At 34.6% G+C, this 10,740-nt stretch overlaps 1 pseudogene across 1 annotated transcript; it reads right to left on the bottom strand.

Annotated features, from left to right (window-relative positions):
• Positions 1–5,892: 5,892 nt before the first annotated feature.
• LOC307053053 (ribosomal protein S6 kinase beta-1-like) lies at positions 5,893–7,412 on the bottom strand (annotated as a pseudogene). The gene has a single exon. The product of its transcript is annotated as a ribosomal protein S6 kinase beta-1-like (transcript).
• Between the last annotated feature and the right edge of the window lie 3,328 nt (positions 7,413–10,740).

Here is a 10,740-nt window from a genome sequence, read left to right as displayed (position 1 = left end):
TAACCTATAAACCTGCAACTCAGTAAAAAATTGAGCATTTTTTTCTAAATTTTTTGGAAACACTCAAATATAAATTTTAGGCAACCCCAAACCAAATGTTTATAGAGAATTAGCATTAGAACCATGGATCCATTTCAAAATGCATGTTGTTCTGTTACAATAAACATAATCAATTGTTCTCACACTTATCATTCCATGAAAATTAAAATAACTTCCTAACTCAATACAATGTAAGTATGCAACTGACTCTTAATCATTTTACCAGCAAAAAGGTTGTCATCTTACTATCCTTTGATTCAGCCAGTATTGTACATGCCATGGCATTCTAAGTATTAGAATGCACTGCCTACAGGTGTGCAGCCCTCTTGTATCCATGAGGTATTCCAGAAATACATGAAGAATAACAGAGCAGAAAGAGGAAATGGACTCAGGTCTTTAATGATATCATTGATCCAGTAAATTAACCAATAGAAAAGCTACCCTTCCCTGGACCATTCTAGCTAATTGAAATAATAAATATTTTTACTTTTTTATCCAATTTTTTGTTGTTCTTCTTCTTTTTGTAACTTATACCTGATATCATCTTCACCAATAAAAACATACCTATTGAGAAAACTTATTATTCTCATTGCTGAAATCTTATATGAATGTCTTATTAATAATTAACTAATTGATGAATCAAATTATAGACAGGGTAAAACAGAGCAATTAAGACTGATTTATCACTTATATGTTCATATAAAATCCATTAACCAGACTTCCCTCGTGGTCCAGTTGTTAAGACTCCATGCTCCCAAAGTAGGGGGCATGGGTTCAATCCCTGGTCAGGGAAGTTCTGCAAAAAAAAAAAAAATAATAATAATAAATAAAAATCCATTAAATGTGTAGTATGTGTTACACATTATTTGAAATACTGTAAATCACAAAAGATTACAAAAGAAATAATCTCTACCCAAAAGCATGATTAAGTGAGGTTGTAAAATTACAACCAAGGTGTGTTTGATCCATGTGTGAACTTGCAAATAACTTATATACTTATTCTCTGCAAATTGATTATTTTCAAGCTTTGTCTATATGCAGTTATTAGACGGAATTGGATAGTCAGTCAAATTATTTTTCAGATAGCATCTTATTTCCTCACCTGTAGCTTGGGAAATCTATAATCAGTTTTTGGAGAATAATAAAGAATAAACATTCCAAAGTGAAAAATCTATCAGAGACTATGTTGAAAAATAAACGTATAAAGAAAAATGAGAGAGAAACCAGATTGAATACACTCAGTTGTCCAGGAAATTACCAATTATATATAAAATTTAATACTGGAGATATTATTACTTATAACTCCAGAGATCTGGGTTAGTCCTGAAATAGCTGTGTGGTTTTTATCAAATAATCACTTCTGCAGGTAGTCTTAATTTTACTCAAATCAAATCAGATAATTAGAGTGCTGATAAGTGATTTGGTCCCTTGGAAATCTGTCTTTCATTGAGGAAAGTAATAAAAAGAGGTAATTAGATGTCACTAGGGTATTTTGAGGACCTATGTGTCTACATCATAAGAAACTCCTTAGAGGCATTACATTCAGATATTAGTATCAGAAAAACAAACAAGCATGAAACTAAATGAATTTTACTCCCCCTATACAAGTGGTTTCTTTTTAGCTTAAACAATTAAGAATCTCATTATAAAACATATTTACTCTTTTGATTTTGCCACCAAGAACTTAATGAGATAAAGTTGAAAACTCTATCCCGTTAACTTTCTCTCACCACCCTGTCAGCTCTATTAAGATATAACTGACATATAACATTGTGTAAGTAAGGCATACAAGGTGATGATTTGATACACTTATATACTGCAAAATGTTTACTACAATGAGGTTAATTAACAGGTTCTTCACCACACATCATTATCATTTCGTTGTTGTTGCTGTTACAATGGAACATTAAAGGTCTACTCTCACAGCAACTTTTGAGTATAGAATACAGTATTATTAACAATAGTTTAAAAAAAAAAAAACTATAGTCACCATGCTGTATCTTATTCAACTCACAACTGAAAGTTTGTATTCTTTAACCATCATCTCCCTGTTTCCACCGCCCCTCAGCCCTGGCAACCACCATTCTAACTTCTGTTTGACCAATGTGAGTTGATAAGTATTCCTGGCTTTATATTACCCTTGACATTCATGTTTTCTTTCTTCTATGCCTCAGGTCCCTCATTTGTATATTCTAAACTCATGAACTGTATATACTTTTGTTAGTTTTTGTCAGTTGAGAGCGGAAAAAATGTCTGAGTTTTCTTAACTATAAGTCGAGAAAATGTGTATAGATGAGCTGTGTGACATCTTTGAATTTTTAATGTTGCATTTATCTATTTCTTCTTTCATTTAATTTGTTGTTAATAAGTGGTGATATTATTTATTGATTTTGATATTTCAAAGGAAGCCACTTTAGCCTTAAAAAAGCATGAATCAAAAAAAAATCATTTGAAGTAAAAGGTTAGTTGTACTAATCCAAACTTGTCCTTAATAAAGGTAATTAAGAAAATATCTAGTTAAAAAATCTGTAAACATATATTTTATTAGCATTAGCTTTACTTTCTTGTCTGTGAAACTAATGGCTATTGCACCACAGTATGTTTATTTTTCTAAATATAGTGATATTTTATAAAAGTTAATAATTACAACTTGTCATGCTCTGATTTTTCCAATGGCACACTTTTAAAGAATTATTTAGGCATGGGCAATTTCATTTTCTTAATCACGTTCATATATCAATGAGGCATGCAATACTATGTATCTCTTACAGTATTAAAGAAGAATATTGTTTTAAAATGTGTTCCACACAGACAAAATATAATGTCACTTTGCAACTAAAGCACAGACAAATAAAACTAGATTATGGAAGTCCTTCAATATAAAATTAAGCTGCAGAAGTCTATATGGGAGATTTTCTTCCACATCTTTATCCTCTTCAATACCCCTTGGAGTCCATTTCAAATGTGGATATCAAGTCCATAAAATGGAGAAATGCATTGGTCTAATTGTATAAAATAACATTTAACTGTAAAAATTCAAATAGCATATTTCTAATCTCTTCTGACTTTTGGTGATAGGACTAAGAATAAGAATTAGAAAGAACTGGTATTTTATGTAACACAAATCCTAATGCTTTCAAATGAATTTTTTTTTTTTTCTCATACACCAAAGCAAGAGCAGTGATTAGTTTAGGTTCAGGGAAATTGGAACATCTGGCATGACATTCCTATTACACAGCTATTCCCCCTTGTCTGCAGCTGAAATGCTTAGGCAAACTTTGTCATGGGAGTCTATTACATTTGCTGTACCAGACTCTTCCCTTTCTCATTTGCAAATTAGTCTATTGTCTAAATTCCACTTAATCCTTATGAAAATAATATTTTGCAATTTATAGAATATTTCTATAAGCTCTCCACAGTGTCCTCATTTTGAAATATTTTAAGATTTTTATTATTCTGATTTAAAATAATTCTGTGTAATTTTAACAAGTTACTTAATGCTCACAAATTATTGTTGTTATCTTGATTTTTGTCCACTACTAATGCATCCATATCATAGAAATGATTGAAATGCACCTTAATTTCCCTTTTACATCATATACTGAATCACGAGGATATTATCCAGAACATGTAGGGTAGTTGACTGCTTTAGTAAGGCAGTAGGTTTGAAATCCAGGCTTAGATGAAAAAAGAGATATTTCACATTCCTAAAGAGCCAGTCTGAAGGATTCAGAGCAGAGAATTCCAACGTGGAGTGAAGCCTACACCAGCCCATTTGGCTAAGTGATGTTTGTTCTTCAGTAACGGATTATGCGACATGGCAAAAATAATGCCTTTCCTTTTTAGTGTGAATTTAGAAAAGAAAAAAGTGAAGAAAATGGAAGGAAAGTAAGTGACCAAAATTGTTATTTCTGTCCTTCCATCTCTTGGTTTGGTGTTAGTAAGTTGATCTGGGGATGAAAGCACAGGGACTGTGGCTATACGATACAACTGTGTACATGGATGTGATAATATTCACCACAGTCCTGTAGGGAGGCTCAGTGTCATAGTCTGAGGCACAGAGCTGGATGCAGGGTGCAGCAGAGAGTCAGGAGTTCATGGGCAGGAACAACAAAGTAAGGTCTAAAGCCCTGCTCCCTGTTTTTATAAGAGAAAGGTTTATTGCAACAAAGACATGTCTGTCATTTTACATATTGTCTAAGGCTGTTTTGAGCTTCAGTAGATGAGTTGAGTTTGTTGCAATAGAGACCAAATGTCCACAAGTCTAAAAATATTTATTGTCTGTCCCTTTAAGTAAAAGTTTACCAACTCCTGTTCTAGAGCTTCAACCAGACACAGGTGAGACCTAATATATGGGTCCTGAGCAAGCATAGAGAGAACAGACTATGTTACACCAGCATGCAAGGAATAGAAGCTTTAGGAAGCATGTCCACAGAACCATGCCCCAGAAAAAATGGAGTATGAAACAGGCTCCTACCACTTCCTAGGACCAATTGTTCACAGCTCTTTCCGATACATTGGTAGTTTGAAAAGCAGTCATTGGAGTATTTATACCATGGAAATTGACAAGTGCCAAAAATCAGGGCATGTATGCATTCATTCATTCATTTATTTTTCACGGAGTTTATTTTTAAACATTTACCAGCACACTACTGCTTAGAAAATGAAGAGTCAGAATTCACTGCCAGTATTTAAGGTGATACAGGCTCTCGCATGTACCCCAAAACCCATCACATAGATGTGCTGAAAAGAATGACAGAAATCCAAGTGGCTAATTGTTTTTACTTAAAAATAATAAGAATTACCTATGCTTTTAATTATTACCCTATACTAGTTTTAAAAGAGGTATGCTTAAAATCTCTTGATTTATTTAATTATTCATTCCTTTATTTATTTATTTATTCATTCATTCATTTATTCATTCCTATATTTCTGTGTTTCTGTTACCTGGCAGGTCAGCTCCTTAACAAAACCAAATGAGTTAACAAATTTGTTTCTACAAATTAGATTTTAGTGTAAGAAAATTTCCAAATACACAATGTTTATATATGCATATATATATTAAGTTGTATTAAATGAGAAATATTAAATACACAGGTTTTACATTGTTTTTAAAGCTTAAATACCACGAGTGTTTCTCATAGCATTAAATACTCTTAAAAACATCATTTTAAAAAACAAGCCCATACATTTTTTTTTTTTACTTTCTCTTTTTATATGATTTTTATTTTTTATTTAAAATATTCATGCAGGAAGAAATTAGGGGTCTTCATCACCACCTAGAAACTGAGAGGCTGTCTCCTGGGCTCAGTAAGTTACCTGAATAAAACATAACTTGCAACTTTTAGGTTGTTTGCACATAAAACCTCAATTGATAAGTTTCCTTCGTCTTTGATTCCATATTGATGGATACAGTTTGACCAAGTTTCATGCTAATTTATCCTTAGCTGCAAGTATTACAGACAACTTCATACTTTGCCTAATGAAAGGATAACTATTTTTCAATACAATCAGAACTCAACAGTGATTCAGAAGCAATACCTTACCCTTAATACCATCAACTTCAAGCCAACAACATGAAAACCCTTGAAAAGTTTGAGAAGATGCCGCTAGGAATCAATTAATTGATGTGCCTAGTGCCTAAGAGTTTCAAAATTCGACTTCACTTAAGTTCCTTGCACCACTGATTGATTTTTGAAAATCCATGTTTATTTTTCCTCTGTCCAAAGTGTTTTATGGAATGACACTGACTCTTCAAGACTGTTTTGTAGAGTCTTCTTTTTTTACCTTGAAGGATGCTCACCCATTCCCTCCCTACCTTTCTGCCTTAAATTCTTAAAAGGCATTGCTTTGTCACAGATTCATATGCAGGTGCTCTTGTTGTTTGGAGATCATGGGAAGAGCTTGATTTTGTATGGCCAGGAGTTTGGAGGTCAGAATGGAAGTGGCGCTGAAGTTTCCCCAGTCATGGTCGCATACATCTGGTCTATTCCTGCCACTTGTTTCCACCATATATTGCACAGGTGTCTGAGGATTTGCTTTGCTGGCTGAAGCAACTCTTCCCCGGAAATGTCCAGGAGAAAATTTGACCTGGCTGGCAGGTGTTCATGGGCTGCCAATACATCTTCAATTTGCCCAGAGCTTTGGCTCAAAGAAAACTTTTCTTTCACATCTTCAAGTACAGATGGAGCCACATATGCAGAACCCAAAAATACCTGGTTGGCAATTTTGCTGAGAGCTGAGTCATCTGAGCTGTCAACAGGTAGATAGATGTCTGATGTGTAAACTTCAACTCAAAGAGACTCACATCCTCTTTAGGTTGCAAAAGAGCTTTAAAGTGGGGGCTCTCCCTTCCTAGTTAGCAGTTCTTCCAAGTTAATATATCTGAAGGATGGATGAGCTGGAACTTCTTCAGTGTCCCCAGGACCAGCTCCAAGATGAGGAGCAGCATTTCTTTTCAGCAGCTTTTTAAGCAGATCTCTGGCTTCTTGTGTGAGGTAGGGAGGCAAATTGAGTTTACACTTGAGGATTTCATCAATTGTTTTCTTTCTCTTCTCCCCAGTGAAGAGAGTGCTCCAGTCAACATGTCCTATATCAATGCTCCCCAGCTACACTAATCCCCAGCACTACTGTGGTCACTTTTCATCAGGATTTTAGGGGCCATGTACTCTATTGTTTCACAAAATGTGTGTGTGTGACTGTTGCATCATGAATAGATTCTTTAAATAGTCCAAAAATCTGTTAGTTTCCATGAAATTGGTGATTAAGCATGACTTTCTCCGACATCAGGTGTATGTAGATAATCCCCTTTTGATGTAAATGTCCCAAAGCCATGGAGATTTCTGCCAGTAAAAGCAGGTTGTGTCTTCCATAAATATTTCCTCTCTTTCTAACTGCATAAGTAATTCTCCTCTGCTGAGATACTCAAGGATGAAGTAGAATTTTCCATCGGTCTGAAAAGCATAAATTAAATCCACAATGAAAAGATGCTTTACTTTCTCCAGAATATTCCATCTTGTTTTTTATATGAGCAGTGTCTTTAGCACTTTTTACTATCATTGTCTTTTTAAGCACCTTCATGGCAAATATTTTCTGAGTTTTTGCTCCTGTTAATTTTCTTACTTGTAAAATCTCTCCACAGACCCCTTTACCAAGTACCCAAAGTAGCTTGAAACATTCTAGCCTGACTTTTTCTGGCCCTCTGTTCACAGTAGTTTCTGAGATTTCAAGTTTCTCAAAATGCTCCATGCCAAGGGCATAAGGTCCAACTCCCCCAGTGTCCATGCTTTCATTTAACTGACTGCTCTCCTCCAGCTCATCCTCAGAGCCTGTATCCTCTGGCTGGTCCAAACTATTTCAAACACTCCTGACATGTCCTCAGCTTCCCTGAAATAGAAATCTGTTGCTGGGTAAAAGCTATCTTGCCTCCTTTATCGCCTCAAGGGCCTGGACCCTCCATTTCTGCAGCCATCTCCAGCTGCTTGGGCTATGTATCTATCTATCTATCTATCTATCTATCTATCTATCTATCTATCTATCATCTATCTGTTGTCTAAGAGGAGGTTAAGTTAATGCAGAGACTAGGCAGCAAAACAGGCTCAGTCCATGATCCCTATCTGAAATGACTAAATGGCAACATACTTTCTGAATAGAAAACAACACAGAAATAGAAGTTTGCAGTTGAATTTTTTGGCTCTCTAGAGGAGACAGGAGGAAGGTGGAAAGTAAGACATTCAGCAAGCAATCCTACAATTTGAATACTCAGTGCTACCTGAAGCTTACTTCCTCTGTCCCAGAAATCCATGCTTCTCTAGATTTTGTCAAGAATTTGTCAAACTGTTGTTCAAATTAAAAACGAAAAAACAAAGACTACAGATCAGACATTTTCAGAGCACGAGTTTTGTCATTTACCTAAAATCTCTAAAGTAAAGAATATGAGTGTGTTTAATCGCCAGCCAGAGGCAAAAAGTAATCACTGCCAATTTTGAGAAATGTAAACTTTTTAAGCAAAATCCTCCTGTTTGGATACTTACTTCATATGCAAGTTTTAACTACTTTAAAAATTGTTTATGCAAATATGTTTAACATACATCTTTATAATTCTTCTCTTTCTTTAAGCAAGATTATTTAAAGTAGAGAAGCAAGGTAACATTATATTTATGTGTGTGACCTGTTGAGACAGACACAATAGTTTTGATATTTGGCCCCAAGACTTATCAGCTGTGTCACTGAGTTTATCTCACCCCACAGTGCTTCAGTTTTCTCATCTGTGAAAGATATTAAAAATGATTTGTACTACATAGGTTTGATGCAGGTTACTATATATAAAATATATATAGTACTTTCACCATAGTATTACTCAATATCTATGGGCTATAATACTAAGTAAAAAACACATTTTAATATTTTATATATATTACCAAATAATCTTCTAGAAGTGAGGCACGTTTTCATTCTTTGCTTCATCGACTGAGATGTGAAAGACCAGTTTTCCAACATTCTTAACATCTCTTATACACTAATTTTTATTCTTCTTTGACTTATGGTATGAAATGTTATTGTGCTCAAATATGCAATTCTTGATCAGTAGTAACCTTCTTTTCATATTGTTTTCTTTATTTTTTTCTCTTTCTGCTTTTTATCCATTTAGGAGCCATTTATATGTGTTTTAAAAATCATTATGCTAAAGCTTTTTAAATTAATAATCATATATAAGCATTCATAAAGTAAATGACAAATATTTTAAAAGCATTTTCTTCTACAGTTTTTTCTGATGCTTTATTTTGGTCATGTAGTTTATACTATATATTTTTTCTTTGTGATCTCTCTTTTCCTCTGTGATATCACTTTTATGCTTTGATATAATCTTATCTCAAAATCAAAAATATATACTCATGTCTAGTTTATAGTTTCATTTTTTGTAATTAATTAATTTAATCTTCTGGTATTTATGCTATAATATAACATGAGGCTCGAGTATACCTTGATTGTTTTCTAAGTTGTTAACCTATTATCACAAGCCCTCTGACACTTTATGTAATCATTATCATTGGTTTCTATCTTATCTTGACTGTACCATTAAGTTGTCTATCAATTCAGTCTGTCAGTTGTCGAGGCAAAATAGATTTTTTTTTTCATTTTTGAAGCTTTATATAATATAAATTGATAACTATAGGGGAATATTTTTTTCCTTTCCACTTACTTTCATATTCCCTCCCTTGCAACAAGAGTGTGAGGATGTGTCCTAATCTTGTCCACTCTCTGATCTGAAGTAAAGTCTTCTGGAGGAGTTCTGGAAAGGTATGTCTTCCTGATTAAAAAGAAAGAAAAAAAAAGTTATGAGCAGACAGAAAGCCACCTTTTTATATCCCGGATTGGACCTGGTCACATAAGTATGTGATGCTGGATCTATAGGACCACCTTCTTGTGAATAAGAGAACAGTATGAAGATGACCTAGAATCCAGGCATGGTTGAGAAGCTGAGTTATATAACCCTTGAACCACTTGCTCCAGACATCTTTTAATACTGAATAATTAAAATCAATAATAATATATCCTGCTCCTAAAACATTCTAGCTGATATATTTTATCTAGCCATATCACTAAATAAACATGTCTTTATTCAATCCGTTGTTGATTTGATTTTCTTTCCCCAGTTCCTACCTAGTAAAAACCAAAGTCCTAAGGGTCAACACTCAAAATTCCTTAGAATCTCTCCTATTTTTCTTTCAGCCTCATCTCTGGCTATTTATCAGTGGAGCTACATATTCAGATTCCCTTCCTTTACTCAAGATTACAGCCTCATATGCTGTTGAATCAATCCTAGCTAGAACATCTTTCCTACTCATGCCTTTTTACTGAAATTCTTTCTTGTCTTCAAGAACAGTCATGGGGGCATCCGTGGTGGCGCAGTGGTTGAGAGTCCACCTGCCGATGCAGGGGACACAGGTTCGTGCCCCGGTCCGGGAGGATCCCACATGCCGTGGAGTGGCTGGGCCCATGAACCATGGCTGCTAAGCCAGCGCGTCCGGAGCTTGTGCTCCGCAACAGGAGAGGCCACAACAGTGAGAGGCCAGCGTACTTCAGAAAAAAAAAAAAAAAAAAAAAAAGACAGTCATGAATTCCAACGGAGTTATGAACATGCTTTCTCTTATCACAACTGAAATATGAAGCCTCTTTACCCTGAACACCAACAACTGTTGGCTTATATCATTTGAATGGCAATTTTCCACATGAGAATTGAAACCACTTACAGACCCACAACTTGTTGTGTACAGTAACACAAATTTAATATTCTATTGCCTGCAATTAACATGAATTTAATACTCCAGAAAATTTTTACCTAGGGAGACGAAGTTGGAATAACTTCCTTCATTGTTTTAGGAACTTACTGAATACCTGTTCATCTGAACAATAGAATAGTCTACTTACCCATAGCTCCTTCTCAGAATAATAATGCTCGATTTAGCTGAACAAACAAACCTTTACTCTTCAAGACTCACTTCAAAACCCTTCTCTCACTGTGCCCACCAGTCCTAAACTATTAGAGCAAAAACTTTGCCTAGTCCCAAACAGGTCCCCTGCAATGGAAATTTGGGGAAATAGAATCAAAAGCAAAGTCTTGCAACCCAGAAATTCTTTACACAAAGGTAGTAGAGAAAGAGAACAATTTCATTATTGAATAAACATTAATTAAACCAG

Source organism: Hyperoodon ampullatus, assembly GCF_949752795.1.
Source record: "Hyperoodon ampullatus genome assembly, chromosome: 5".
Lineage (NCBI taxonomy): Eukaryota > Metazoa > Chordata > Mammalia > Artiodactyla > Ziphiidae > Hyperoodon > Hyperoodon ampullatus.
Note: the sequence above shows the minus strand (reverse complement) of the source record. Positions and strands in the feature narration are given on the sequence as shown.